The sequence below is a fragment of the Ornithodoros turicata genome, chromosome 1 (genome assembly GCF_037126465.1).
Source record: "Ornithodoros turicata isolate Travis chromosome 1, ASM3712646v1, whole genome shotgun sequence".
NCBI lineage: Eukaryota > Metazoa > Arthropoda > Arachnida > Ixodida > Argasidae > Ornithodoros > Ornithodoros turicata.
This window is the reverse complement of record NC_088201.1, coordinates 87,651,223-87,666,311: the sequence shown is the minus strand read 5'-3', so window position 1 is coordinate 87,666,311 and position 15,089 is coordinate 87,651,223. Positions and strand designations below refer to the sequence as shown.

Here is a 15,089-nt window from a genome sequence, read left to right as displayed (position 1 = left end):
CAGGTTCGAATTAGGCACATTTTAACAGGCACGAAACAACCGTCGATTACAATTCCATTTTTAGCTACTACCCGATTGATCTCTTCTATGGCGTCGTAAAATGACTCTCTCAAGTTGAAATAGCTCTCGGATGCTTCAGTAATGGGAAGAAGTCAGTGGTTCTTTGGGCTTGGCAGTTTTTCTGTTTGATCTATCTCAACAAATGATAGCATGATCCACGTAGACTTGCGATTAATGACATAGTCATCGCCTTCAATTTTGATCAAAATATTGGAGGAGGCAGACAGGCATTCGAGAGGCGTCATACTTCTGCTGAATGTTTCTCTGAGAAGGGCTTCTAGCTCTTTGCGGAATGATACTTGGGCCCCTGCGAACGTTCCTCCCCGCACCCCACTGTTAGACCACTGTTAGACCACCCCACTGTTAGACTGTCAGACCACTGTTAAAAATCGGTGTCGGTTTTACAATGCTGGGCTTAACCAGGTGAAGTGTGTTGTCGTGCAGTGACCACAAACAAAGGCAGTCATTTCTACTGTGCGATAGAGGGGGAAGCGACCCTCGTTGGAAGGAAGCTAGAATATTTTTTCTCTATGATTGGGGAAAACTCACAGACAATGGCTATATAGTAAGGAAATGCTCACAAGAACTCCAAGAGGACCATGTGAAGAAAATCTGCACTGCGAAATAGGAACCCCTGTTGCGCAAATACAAGAGACTGAACGGAAGAAAAAATAAGCCTTTGCCCGAAACTTCAGAATCTTTTCGTTACCCTTGTCAGGAACGGCGGTACCACAAGGTGCTAACGTATTAAGCCAAGACGATTCCAAATTAGAAGACATTATGCAGGAACTGGAAAAAGAGAACGAAGAGCTGCGAATGAAGCTGCACGCTTTGTCATGCATCATACGAACCGAAGATCCTGAACCGAGTACTAGGAACGTGGTTCCTATCTACAGTTTACCGCGCATTAGTAAAGACGTATCAGAAGGTAGCATCCGAAATGGTAGGCGAATTCTGCAAAACTTGCTGAATGCTATCGAGGAATTGGTTCTTGCGCAGGCTGGACTACAACTGACATGCACAATAGTGAAAGACAAAAGGGGGCGGTATCACAAACTTGACCACATCCCCCATCATGTCACGCTTGACATTGGTGTTCCAATTCCCCTGCCTCTCGGATGCCCATAGCTTGACAGAGCTTTGCCCGCGCGTCTGTTTCTCCAGCTCCTGTGCATTTTGCAAGCTGAGCTGATGATGCTTTGGGAACTTTAGACTTTCCTCTTCCCACATGACTCTGAGAGGAAGGCTCACTGGGTTTTGACTGTGGGTTTGCTTTTCAGAAGCGGGCAGTTTCTTTGGAACCGGCTGGAAATTGTGTTCACGTAATATCGTGCTGTGCATCAGTGTCTCTCCCTGACTAGTCATGCTTTCAGCAAGAGTTCTCAAAGCACTTTCTGATGGTCTCACTTTAGCTTTTAATTTTGTCTTGCGTGGAGAGCGGTCACACTTTCCGGGTGTATGCTTGATGAATTTAAGTTGTGCAAACTCCTGGCCATTAAGACCACCCTTAGCACAGTGATGCCCCCACTGCTGTGGTTTTTGAGTGCACGACAAGCTGTCAGGGATGTAGGAAATGCCAGCACGAACGACGTCGAGTACGAACCAGGCGACGGCACAAACATGCTTGCACACCAACCACCTTTTATCTTGCCTGTGGGGCTCACAACCAGTGAAACGCTGTATTCTTTTCGCAGCGTGAACGATGCTTCTACTGATGCTTTGACCCACGTATCAGATGAGTAATGGAGTAGAACATTCTTCACCTTCTCCCCTTTAAACATTGTATATCCTTTAGAGTAGTGCTTTTGGGCGCCGCTTTCATGTTGATAATCGGATATGGATGCTTCGCAAAATCCTTCCGGGAAGTTCTTCATTTCCTTCATCCATGGACCCTTTGGGATGCCCTGGGAATGTGGGCGAAGTGGTCTGAAATAACGTATAGAATTGGATTACTACTTCTGAGTTACACAAGATAGACACTGCAGTGCCTAGGAGTCCTTTGTACGATTGGCTTTGAGAGTCTGCACATTATTCATTGGAGCTTTGCATGTCCTGAGTGTAAAGCAGTATTGAAATCTAACACACTCAGGAAATAATTACATTTTAAAAATTCTCACGCCAGGATTGGAACTCGCGAACCTACGCTTCAGAACGCAACATGTTAGCAAGAGGCCAAACAGAATGACTTCTTTTATTTCTTTTTGTTCCACATCAAATGTAAGAGGAAACCAGCCATGCATGAGCAACAAGAACTCAAAGTGGTAGCAACGGTTGCAGGAGGTTTCCCCTTGTATCCTTACATGGTATCCTCATATAACAGTTCAGTACAGTTCAGCTTTGCGACATGGACGGTGTCTTCTTTACTGGAAACACTGCGCCTCCCAAGAACAGCGATAAAAGCAAAACGAGCGGTGAATCGTTACGCTTCCAATAAAAATAAGACTATGTGGCTTCGACATAAGAAATAGGAAGTTCGTAGGAAGTTCGACGCCGTTGGCATATCAAGAACTCTCCAATAAACAACGACGTTCAGGCCATCGCTGGGCCATCCGACAGACCGCTACGCACTTCCGAAACAAGCACAGGCACTGAACGGAGTGCCATGTGCTTCCACGGTACGAGTGTTGAGTGCTGCGTTGCACAGCAGCCACTATTACCTATTACTATCAAGTATTGAACATGCATACTTACTCCATGTGAAGGAATACAATCCAGGGTATCGCAAAAGACGGCTGTCAGGGCGGTTAAGCCAGGGTATAAGCCAAAATGTTTCGGGTACGTTTGCTCCGTAGGGTAGCCTTTTCAGTAACAGAAGTTCGGATTCATTGGAGGAACCGACATTCAGTGGAGAGAAACAGTCTTTGGCGTAAAATAAGTGCCTTTTTTTAATGCTGAAAGGGGCGTCACGTAGTGATTTTAAGCGTCACCAGATTTAGTGTGTAGGAATCATATGCCCAGTCGTGACAAAGTAACAGCTCCCGACATTTAAAACACACAATCTGCAGGTGCTTTATCGGCATTAAAGGTGAATGCGCTGCAAGTATTGTTCAAATTTACAGAAACAGATGGATCTTGTTTCGTACGTGGAACATTGCAAACACGCATCTTCCACAGATGCTGCGCACAGAGTGGCAGCCCCTCAAGCTATTTCCTTGTCAGCAGTGGTTCATCTAAGAAGTTGCACAACAATGCACAAGTCTTCCAAACAAAATTGAGCGACCCTGACATTGAGTTACAAAAAACGTACTTCAAATTTCTAAACGTTTTCACATTCCGAATAACACGTTCTACATGAATGCGAACTCTAGCGATCCTTCGTGTTGTTATTTCATCTTCCAGTGTCAGCTGTGGAGCACCATTTAAGAATGGGGGAATATTTAAGCCAACATTCAGTGCAGCAAGGTCCTCAACAATAAGAAATCCCCGGTCCGCCATAACACTGTCGCCTGGTTCAAGTAATTGATACAGTCCACTCTGTTTAACCAGAGCCTTATCTGAGATCCTCCCAGGTGCCAAGTCACTTACAAATGTAACAAACCCATTTGGAGCAATACCGATGAGACCTTTTGCTGTGTTATGCGACTTATATGACGAGTAAGTATCACTTTGAACCCGCAGGTCACTCGGGGTCTCAATGAAGAGTTCTGTGCAGTCCAAGATGACTCTAGTTGTTGGGTATGATTCCTTGAATACTTCCGGCATAAAGTCATTCACTGTCTCTCTGGAAGGCCATATCGGTGTCTGTTCCAAGTAGTTGCTCAAGAATTCAGTCCAAAATGAGCCCAGTTCACTCACGTACCCTAAACTGACATCATATCTAAATGCCAGGTCCCGTTCCAGTAGTCCCACCCTGAGCCTGATGAGAACAATGATGAGCTGCTCCTCCACAGAAAACACCCGACTCCTACCTCTGTTTGATGGACTCTCGGTGCAAGCGTTCTTGTAGTCTTCATAGCCTGCCTCAACAAAGCTGCAAAACCTTTTGAAGCGCTCTAGACCATTAAACCCAGTGTGGAAATGAAGCTTTTCATCGTCGGAGAGAACACGGGCGGGGATGCACCTGGTACCGAGCTTTTGAGTGGAACTGCTCCGTTCTAGTTTCATCTCCAAGTCACAAACATAAGACTTCAGCTCCTGCTGTTCCTTGGAGAACTTTTCACTAGCTGTGGCCAGTGTTGCATGGAGCTTTTCCAGTTCATGGCTTTGCAGTTCAGCAGCTGTTTCGAGTTCAGTGATACGGCACTCAAGCTGCTCGTTCCTCTGACGCAGGTCGTCATTTACCTGTGTCAACCCTACATTCACGTTCTGCAGTGCTGCATTCTTTTCATGAAGGCTCGAAACTGCTTCTCGTAGCCGTGAACATTCTTCAGTGAGCTTTGCATTTACATCTTCGAGCTGCCTGGGCTTGGTACCATTTGTTGCATTTGAATGTTCAGGTGCAGCTTCCACCATTGCACTGTCTGTAGGTGCTGGAATCAGATATGGAATTCTTTTCGCTTCTGCAAGTAGAGGTGGGAAATAACCGAGCACGGCAATGCTCTTACCGTGATCATATGCCACTGCACCAGTCCCATCTTGGCTCACACTGGGATATGTACCCACTTCTGGGCACAGCTCCAATGTGCAGCTAACATCTTCAAAGGATGTTTCCACGGTAACCTCCACAGCGGTATCTAGCATGGCTGAATGGTTGCCATGAACAGAGATAAAGAAATATCACCCTTTTTGTCCTGTTGACGAACATGGTATAGTGCCCATACCTGACTGGATGAAAGTCCCAGGCGTCAAGTAGCGTGGCAACTTGTCCATGTACTCCTTTCTTCCTGAAGTGTTGAAGTGTGCGCCGCAGATCCTTTGTTTGGGTTTAGGCTCCCATGACTCCGGTAGCACAGTGTTCTGGATAAGGGCTTGTATCCAGAGCTTGCGCAGGAGATCCTTCTTGGGAAAGTAGCGCCACGACAGTTTTTTGTTGTACGCAGTACGATGATTGCAGCTGGGTACAACGCACGGGCTCGTCCCTCGCGAAGGGATCGATGTCATCTCTGAGGAGAACGAAACATTATTTTTTTTTACTGTTAAAGTGGGCACAACACGCGCCGAGGAATACTTCTTCGTACAGCAACAGACAAAAAAGGGAATAATAAAACAGAAAGACATCGTGATAGGTGGTCTTCGAAGTACTGAATACGTCACTTGTTCGCCTTTCGAACCGAATCAGGACAACCACAAACAAGTCAAACTATCCCAAGCCAATCTCCCGTTTGTCAACTTCATGCCGACATTACAAGCCACGGATTGCAAATGCAAAGAGCGAGGCATACAACCCACAAATTATTTGTAGCTAGCTTTCTCGCGAAGCCCACTCGTCGTCAGGCTTAGCTTCCTCTGTCGACTCCCCTTTAGCTAACAGTCGGAGACAAGATTTCCGCTAGTCACACACGTACCATCACGATAGAGGAAAGAGCACCATTCACCTACCTTCGATCAGCTGTTTTCGTCCAGTACGTCCGGTAGATGAAGCAAATCAAAGAAAGCTCAGACCGAGCGAAGAAAACACACTGCCAAGGCAAAGCGAAAACCAAAACAGCCGCTCGTTCGCCTGGAGTGCATCTCCCATGATGCGCTGCGAGGTTGCGCACACCACGCCACTACGCGGCGTCATGCGGCATTTTCTGAAATCGTCTATTTATCAATTGTTTCGTCGCGGTGTGGTATCAAGATATCTCTTAATGCCGTGGACGCGTTACTTAAGACGGTTTTCCATTTTTCTTTGTGATCCTCACTTAACGGGAATGAAGAATTTATACTGATTTCAAGACCTCTTGGGATTTTGTTTTGCTGTCGATAGCGCGAAGAAAGCTCAAGAACACGCAATTCATTGGTGGATAAGCGAATGGAAAAGCGTCGTTTTGCACTTCACCGCGACCAGCGGCTACAAAAATTTGTAAACCGAAACCAATTAGTTATTGGAATAAATAAAGAGCTAGTACCCATTTGAATGCCGATAACGCCCTGCTTTAGAAGTCGAGTTTTTCACAAAACTCATTTGAATTTTTATTTAAATAATGAGCCCCGCGCACTCATTAACACGGTGCGCGGCTTGTAGATGGTTTCGGACAGACACCTGTAAAAAAGAAAGCTATTCGATTGATGCACCCGTTCGCGAATTGTTTAGCCCGGGCATTTAAGTGAGACACCCGGTATACATGCGCGTCAACAAATAGTACGCTCTTCACTCTAGGAATGAACTTTAACGTGATGCCTATACGTTCTCAGAATGTTCTTCTGGTTCATAGGAATTGTCCCGTTCACAGCTCAACGCAGGGATATGTGCGTTATGCTAGTATTCATACGCCTCGTCCTCTGAATTTCAAAACTGGATATTTCCAATTCCTCAATAGAAGAAAAAAAGGAAGAAAGATGCTTAACTATGATACATTTATGAATGTGAAGCGTTAATACCGTGAGTGTCGCTGAATATACATTGTTTCCCCCAGAATGATGAGAATCTTTCACTTGTTTTGTTTTTCGCCATTTCTGAAGTGTTGAGATTGCTTGCCGCCGGGGTCCGCTGTTCAACTTGTCGGTATCCCATAACGCGCGTTAAATGCATCAATTCGGCCCGTGCTGGTGGTGGTGGTGGTGGTGAAAGGGCTCGCCTCGGCCTCGCAGAGGTGGGCAACGTCACGACGGACGCCCATAGGGAACGTGCGTTCTGGGCCGACTTCTGAGGGAACTGTGCCGACATATGTCTGAAAGCGTTTGAGGAAAGCACAGGAAAAGCCCCAGACAGCACAGCCGGCACCGTGATTCGAACCAGGCTACCTCACAGTTTGACGTGACTTCGGGCCGTTATTTGCCACGACCTCTTGCGCGAGCCTGTACCACAGCAGCTTTGGAGCGCGCGAACTTTAAATAACTCACAAAATGGCGTTGATGCAGACTAGCTGGTGAATGAACTCCATAATGTAAAAGCCTGAGTCTGGGCACACAGACGGACGACACACAACACACGTGCGTTGTATGTCGTGTGCCTCTGTGCGCCCAGACGCAGGCTTTTACATTAAGGCTAAATTTAAATAGAACGATAACGATCGCTATGTGAAAGTTGATGATCGGGGGCTCGGTCTTCTCTGGTCATTGTCCCTGAAATTTCGTGACGCTTCTTTCAGAATAAATTCAATAGAATTCATAAACAGTTCCAACGCTTTGGCCCCTTCTGTGGTCTGCTTTCTCGGTGTCTCCGTGTGAAATTAACGACTCAAATGACTTTACCATGTTGTGACCTGCAGCGAAATATGGTAGGTCCTTTCCCTCGAGAATGGAAATCCGGCGAGGTAGCATTGGTGCCCCCAGAAATCGCGAGGTCCACTATATTTGCGACATAGAATTTTTGCTCACCCTTTACCGCCCTATAATAGTACTTCAATATACATTGCGAGGAGCAGGCGTGCAGCAGCAACATGAACACATTCAATATACATTCAATAAAACGTTCCCCATAACCATGAAAGTAATCTGAAACAGAAACCCTTCCCCGCGTTCAAGAAAGCGCTCTCGGAGCAAGGATTCAATTTTAAAGAAATATCAACATGTAAGTAAGTAATAACATATATAAAAAATCAAGGTCGTGTAGTCAGCATGACGTTCAGCATGCGTTCGAGGGCGGCTGCTATATTTCCTGGCATCCACCCGTCTGTTCAAACACTTATTTCCTGCTTCAGTGCAAACAGAAAAGGGGAATGTGTGCATTGTCGTCAAGTATGAAGGGGAAAGCTATTCGGTTACACTTCTTCTAGCAGCATGTTGGGCAGCACTGTTGCCAATATTATTATTATCGCGTATCTCGGGGTGACATTTACTTCTGGACATTCACAACAAATGCGCTGGTGCGGGAAGAAATTGAGTAAGTTGCGTCGCCATTATAGTACATTATTTTTTTATTCACAGCTTAAAATTGATCTACACATCGATATTCAAGTAGTAATGTTGTTTACTTCGCTTGTTCGTACGGGAGCTGCCTCTTGTAGCCTGCCAGTCCAGGTATAAAATGGACATTTTTCGGCACTTGTCGTAGAAACAATAGACTAGTTGTCGTCGTGGTAATCATACTTATTTATTCATTATACGTTGAAGACCCCACAGTGGTATTACACAGGATCTTTCAGCAACCATGTCTAAATTTTAATAGCAAAAGAAATACAAAAAAATGCGATCGAGTCATTTATCTATAGGGAGCTTTTGTCAGGTACCGCAAGTAACTTTATCAAATTTTCATTGAAATAAATTTAATTGTCTGAACTGAACCCCACATTTTTTGTCTTATTTATTTATTTTTATTTTTTTGCCAGAAACAGAAACCGCATGTTGGATTTACCCCACACTACTACAAACACATTCCTTCTACAATGGTAATCAGGGAAGGATAACGGACGTATTTTCGTTACCGTTTCCATTTTCGTTACTGCTATATTTTCGTTTCCGTTATCCGTTTCTGATACCAGCTTTTACTTTCGTTTCTGTTGCGTTTCCGTTACTGTTTCCGGTAATGGAACGACTGTTACAGAGCTGCGGGAGGACAGCCCGTCCGGCTCTGTCAGCACCCTGTTTTGCCTAAGTGCTGCGTCGGTGTCACGCGTACGCACTACGCAAGTAATTTTACATCGTTGGGATGCGCACATCTTGCAACATTTTCAAAGAAACGTAGGAACATGCTTCCAGTCAGCCTTCTGTCTTCAATCACTCTGGGTTCAGCAAACCCAAGATGGACGTACCCTTCATCCAATGTCCCATTCATAGGCGGACGTTCTTAGTAGTAAACAATACTGCCATAGCCACAGTGAACTATAGAAAGTAAAAAATAAAAATAATATGATGTCATCCTAGTGCTATGATGGAGTAGAGTGCGTGGAATCTATGTTGTGTAAGTCGCATGCCTTGATGTCATGTAGGTAGGTAATGTCACGAGTAGGAAAGCGAATGATGCACCCTCGATGTCCAATATTGCGCTTTCTTTCCATGCTGTCGTAGAATATTTAGAGCATTACTGGGAATGAAGTCATCAAAATACAAAAATAAAATGAAAATTCACGAAATGTCATCGCACAACAGTTATAGCCATTACCCGAATTCAATACCGAACGATAATTTTCGTTTCCGTTCCTGTTTCCGGTAATGAAGTGCAGTGGTATGTGTTTCCGTTTCCGTTATCGTTACCTTCTGCAATTTCGGTAATATACTGTTTCTGTTTCCGTTACTGTTACCCTTCCCTGAGTAACAGGTAAAAAAAGAAAAAGTTTGAAAACCGGTCGTTTCCAAACGCGCACATTGTCAGTGACCTTCACTTCCCTGTCCAGAATTCAGGCAAAGAGGACGAGGAGGGCACGGACCTGACACCTTCAGATGTCTTAGCAATGTTAGAACGCCATGTGCAGCCATGGGAAGCAACAGTGAGAGGGAAACTGGAATACGTGGGTCATCGTTTTATGTCGACGCTTCTTGCACTAACTTCACGGAGAATTGAGCGCGGCTCACAATTTGCGGGTCTCGAAACGACGGTCTTCGCATTTTTTTACAGCTATTGTCAATGTAGTAGTGAATGTATTTTGTAAAGTGGAATGGGGTAAATACGACACGTGCTCGATGTTTCTTGCCAAAAAAAAAAGGAACCTCGTATTCCAGTTCAATAAATTAAATATATTTCGTGGATATTTGATAAACGTACTGGTAGCAGGTGGCAAAAGTTCCCCGCAGGTCAATTTCAAATCGTTGATCGCATATTTTTCCGCAGTGCGCATTTTTCCTTTTTTTCACTAAAGTTTATTTTACATGGTTACTGAAACAACCAGTATAACGATATGATAGAAGCGACATCATAAAAGGGAACGTGTATTTGTGTTCGGATGGGGTGCATTGCGGTGGTATTGAAGCGGTTGGTGAGAAACATTCCAGTCCAAGCGGTTAGCTGGAGGCGTTTTGTTAACGAGCTGTCTGCCTGTCCTGACGAGAGTCGTCTTATGGCGTCTGACGCAAACTCAGAACAGACAGCCAGACAGCACAGTCCATGCTGGAATTCAAAACTCCGATTCACCTACCCGAAATGAACAAGTGGTCAGCACTCTAGAAAGAGAACTTCGTCCCATACCACGGACCTAGCCGATCCCCATTCCGAATGGCGTGGTTCGCTTACGGCCATTTTGAGACAGTTGTCTCAAAACAGGGCCGTGAACTGGGATATTGTTAAGTGTTACGTAATGACGCTTAAGGCCTAAACGCATGGAGAATTTTTCCGACGTTTTCAGGACGCGCGCGGACTTGGCGTGCGTGTGACTTCGTAAAAACCAGTTTTTCAACGTGCCCGGAGAGCGTACGCCGGAATCTGTCGACAACCGATATTCGCGCGCGTCTGGGTGCGTTTTCCGAGAAGCAGACAGAACCATGACCGTCGTGCGGCACACAAGGTTGCGTATGAGCAGCTCGCATAAATTTTTGGGACTTTATCCATCACACAAAATTTACGTGAACATTTTATGGTATCTGGAATGAAGGAACGCAGGAACCACAGCAAAGAAGAGCATCGGCACGTTCTAACAGATATTTGGGGTCGACGGATATAGCAACACTGACGCGCGTCACTCGCTCCGTACGCGTCCCATGCGTTTCGGGTTGTCGCCTAACTGGCGTTTCTTCGCCGCGTCTGCATGGCCATGGCGTGCGCGCGACGTTTTGACGCTGAGAAAACGTCCAATGCGATACGCCGTTTATGCTGCTCTGTTAATTTTCCCCAAAACGCGTACGCCCGGCGCTTTCCGCGAGTTAGAAGTGGTAAAGGTATCATTCCATGCACTGGGTGGCATTGAGCGTGTTATGGCTTGAAGTTTCATTTTAAAGCGAGTGGGGTGCTTGTTAGCTAGGCTTCGCGCAAATGCCATTTCACTGTTCCTTTAATGTCCTTCATGGACTGTAACAGCCAGTCAACATGCGTATGTTAGTCAACTGCGACAGTTGTATCAAGTGCATGCACGTGAAATGCACGTAACTCAGCCTGCCCCGTAGCCGCATTGTAATGCAGACACCATGGGGGGTTTGTTGCAAATTTAAATGGCGTCGTAGCGATTTTAAATCAAAGGGATTTAAAGTGTCATCAGACCAGATATATGTTTACTGTGCAAACCAGCAATCCTTTATCGTGCCCTCATTTCCGAGAGGTTCCGCAATCTTCGAGCGAGCCGCGCTTTATGTGATTAAGGTGGGATATCATCACATTTTATTGAGTTAAATTTGAGGGGGGGAGGTTTGTTTGTGCTAATTACGTTAAAGGAAACTGAAGTTCGTTGAAGAGCAAAGCGTTCTAGCGAATACTGGTTCAGCATCCCGCGCACATTGGTGGTGCGTGTCGTTCTCACAGGTCACTATCTTAAAGGCGTATGGAAGATCTAAAAAAATATATATATATGCCAGGGGGAGTAGTAACTGGGATGGCAAACCATGTGACACATAACTACACAAAATGTATGAGCCCAACGCTCAATACTGGTTCGCGAAAGAGCTTTCAATCTCGTGGGTCAGAAAAGCTCCTTCCCTCGGCTGTCAGTCTGCGACGTCATCTCATCCCGCCACTAGCGAGGAGTGAGCTTTTTTCCCTCGCGCTTCTTGCGTCTGACACAGGGTAGTCGACCGCTCGCCTTGCTCCCGCACTGTAGCAGGCGATTCTCGACACCCAATAAAATATTCCGGATGAGCTGGTCGTCAGAACACGGCAAGAGAAATGGGAGAGTTCACCCTCGCTGCACAATCTTTCCCAGGAAATACGCGCATCCCACAGGAAATATTCTGCGCGACAGTTTGTGAAGGTAGTATATTCATATGATGTGGTAATGCATATACAAGGTTGTCCAAGATAAAGTAGGGGTTTGTAACGACGATAAAGCAAAGTATAGCCTTACGGGAGCTTAACTATGCATCGGACGACGCAGTGTGCACTGAAATTTTATGTTAGTAGAGTCACTCCGTTAAACTTATTGCGAATGATTCGTGAGAAATAAAAACCGTCGGCTCTCTAACATTTTCTTTTTGCAGACGCTAGTTGATGACGTCTTGAATGTTTCAGTAATAATAACTGCCTGTTGTGAAGCACAGTCAAGCGTTATATTCGAGTTAAGGGACCGTTGATCTCGGTTCAAGTGTTAATCGACGTTTGTGAAACGGGGGGGGGGGGGGTATGTTTAATTAGGTGAAAGAAAAAAAAGGAAATGTCAGCCAGGCTATTGCACTTGCTATTCCGAAAAAGAAACTGAGACAGAAACTGCAAATAAACAAAAAGAAAGAAAGGAAAGGAAAAAATGAAAGAAAAGCAGACACGCAGTGCTGTGAAACCGGGTCTTAGCTGGTTTCAATCTTTAAATGCCATCCGCAACGCCGCTTCCGACTGTGGCGCCATCTAGCGGAAGGAACGGAAACAGATGTTCACGAATTCTTCGCAGAAATTTCAACAGAGTGACTGTACACGACATAAAATGTCAGTGTACGATACGTCGTCCGATGCATAGTTCAGCTCCCGAAAGGCCGTATTCTTTGTTTTATCATCATTACAAACCCCGAACTTTATATTGGGCAACCCTGTATATCCGAGGTGTCCTCCATGCTCCTTTAAGAAACGGCAGACACATAAAAATGCACCAGCACTGGGATTCTAAACTGCACCCTCCGTTTTCCCGTGAGAGATGCTACCAGCTTTTCACCAACATAAGAAGCCACGCTAGGGAATACTGGGGCACGCACTCACCCTCCACACATTCTCTGTTACATTGTTGCCAGTGACAATCACATTCACACGGAGGAACACACTCGTGGCGGACGGCAGCTTTCTCAAGTTGCGTTGTGAGGCTTAGATGTCCCTTTTGGAAAAGCCACCAAAAAAGATTCGGATGTTTTCTAGTGCCTGAGATTTGGTACATTTCTAGTATTTGTGCTCTGGGTTACAAACAGCAGAATTTCTTCACTTTTCTGGTGCCCCTGTGTTGTACGTTATGCTTTCGTGCATTTGACCCAATGAGCTGCTTGATTCCTCGGCTGCCTCACCAGGAACCAAGAGTTGCTTGGGTACACTTTATGCATCTCGCATAGTAAAGTTTGTTTTGCCGACAAAGCGTCCGAGATCCAGCTGTGACAGGCTGTTAAATGCGTGCCGTACAGTATGTGTGTTTGATATAAGGTATTTATAAGCTGAAATAGAAACAGATAAGTGCATGCCACAAAACTGTATGTGTTATGGCTACCTTTACTGGTACACATTCAAGAGAAGCCTGCAAACGACAATCTAAAACGAATGAGGTTGAAATCTTGTTCCCAGACAACCACCAACGGACGTTCATTTTGGGATATCTGGACATCCTGGGGATGTCCATGAAAATCCATATGACGTCTCGTGGACGTCAAATTTACTGCCAAAGTTGCATCCATAGATGTCCCAGGTCAGTCCAGTGGATGTCCTTACTGACGTTTCAAGGATGTTCTACTGGTCATCCTAGCCCACCCTCACAAATGTGATTTACAGTGACTATCAAGCTATGCATGTTGCCGAATTACATGCTGGCTCCACTGAACTACACCTAGGTCATTCGAGGAAGTATGCTCCAGTATTACACTCTTTATATACACGAGCTCACTTATCCTAAAGCAAAGCACAATTGCCGAAGGAAGTACTCACTTCATGGAAGTGAGTACTTACATGTAGTAGTCACAGCTTGTACTTACATGAACAAATAAATAAATAAATAAATAAATAAATAAAATTGTTAGAGATTGTCATCATAAGGAGCACTTCAATAAAGTAACTGTAAAATAGTGCAGAATGAACAGTAGGTTGTTTATCACAGCTCGCTTAAAACAACAAAACAGTTGAAATATATGTTATTTGAGCATATAAGAACACATTTACAGATATACACTCCTAAAAATGAACTTCACCGCATAGCACGCTTCTAGCCAACCATCATCTCGAATGATATCGTTATCTGTCCTGATTTGTTGAAAACGGGAGGCATACGCATTTTTTGTGACACTTATGATGTTCATAATTGTCACAGAAGAGGCGTACGTTTCCCGTTGATGGTCCGGGTTCCTTCTACAAGTGTGAATATTCATTATGGAGTCTACTTTCACTCAACGTACTCTCCGGTTACCTTTTTTAGTCCTGTCTCCTTGCAGTCTATATGCATTGCATAGTCACTCTCGACAGTAAGCAAGACGGGACGCAAAAACAAAAACACCACACTAGCGACCACTGGTCACAGCTGTCTGTGAAAAAAACACACACACGCTTCAGCTCATGCAGATCATGGAGGACAAGGTAACACGCATAATACAGCACTTGCGAAATATCACTTCCCAAATGATGTCTTACATTTTTGCACGGTTTCACGTGTTAAAATGCAGGGTGACGCTAATCGCTAAACGCGCGTCTTTGCACTTAGATGCTTGTAAGTGAGCGGCGCCGGCAGGGCGGGGAAGAGGAGGAGGAGGAGAGATTGAGAATCGAATGGAACAGAAATAAACAGTTTTGAGACAGCAAAGTCTTACAATGCTCACCGAGGAAAGGCAAAAAAACTTCTGAAACCGACGGCTCCTGGTCTGACATGACAATGCGAACGTAAAGTTTTGGTTTCAAAAGGGAGTGAAGACAGCGAAAACTTTTGAATTGCGATAGTCGATCTAGCTATATTTACGTGACGTTTGCATAATAGTAATTGTGTGTCAATATCGATGTTCTATCAAAATGCTTCTAGAAGCTTCAGCGTTCGAACGTTCAAAGGCTCCTTTCGCGACCGCAATAATGCAGAATCGACGACAAAATTGCCTGTTTCGTCATCCTAGACGACTGTTGCACTGGTTCATTTTGCAGGAGTAGGTCTCATCTACGCTAGATTTTACATTTTTGAGTTGACTAAATAAAAACTATTTCACTTTGTTTTCATATTGTGAACGATGGTACGCGTAAATCTTAGTCGCTGAAGAATAAAAAGTTAGTT

General features: G+C 44.9%; 1 long non-coding RNA gene across 1 annotated transcript in view; it reads right to left on the bottom strand.

Annotated features, from left to right (window-relative positions):
• LOC135365896 (uncharacterized) overlaps window positions 1-14,331 on the bottom strand; it is a 140,598-nt gene extending 126,267 nt beyond the window's left edge. Inside the window, exon 1 of the long non-coding RNA XR_010413995.1 lies at window positions 14,244-14,331. This is a non-coding gene — a long non-coding RNA (uncharacterized LOC135365896). The remainder of the gene's footprint in view (window positions 1-14,243) is intronic.
• Window positions 14,332-15,089: the final 758 nt, after the last annotated feature.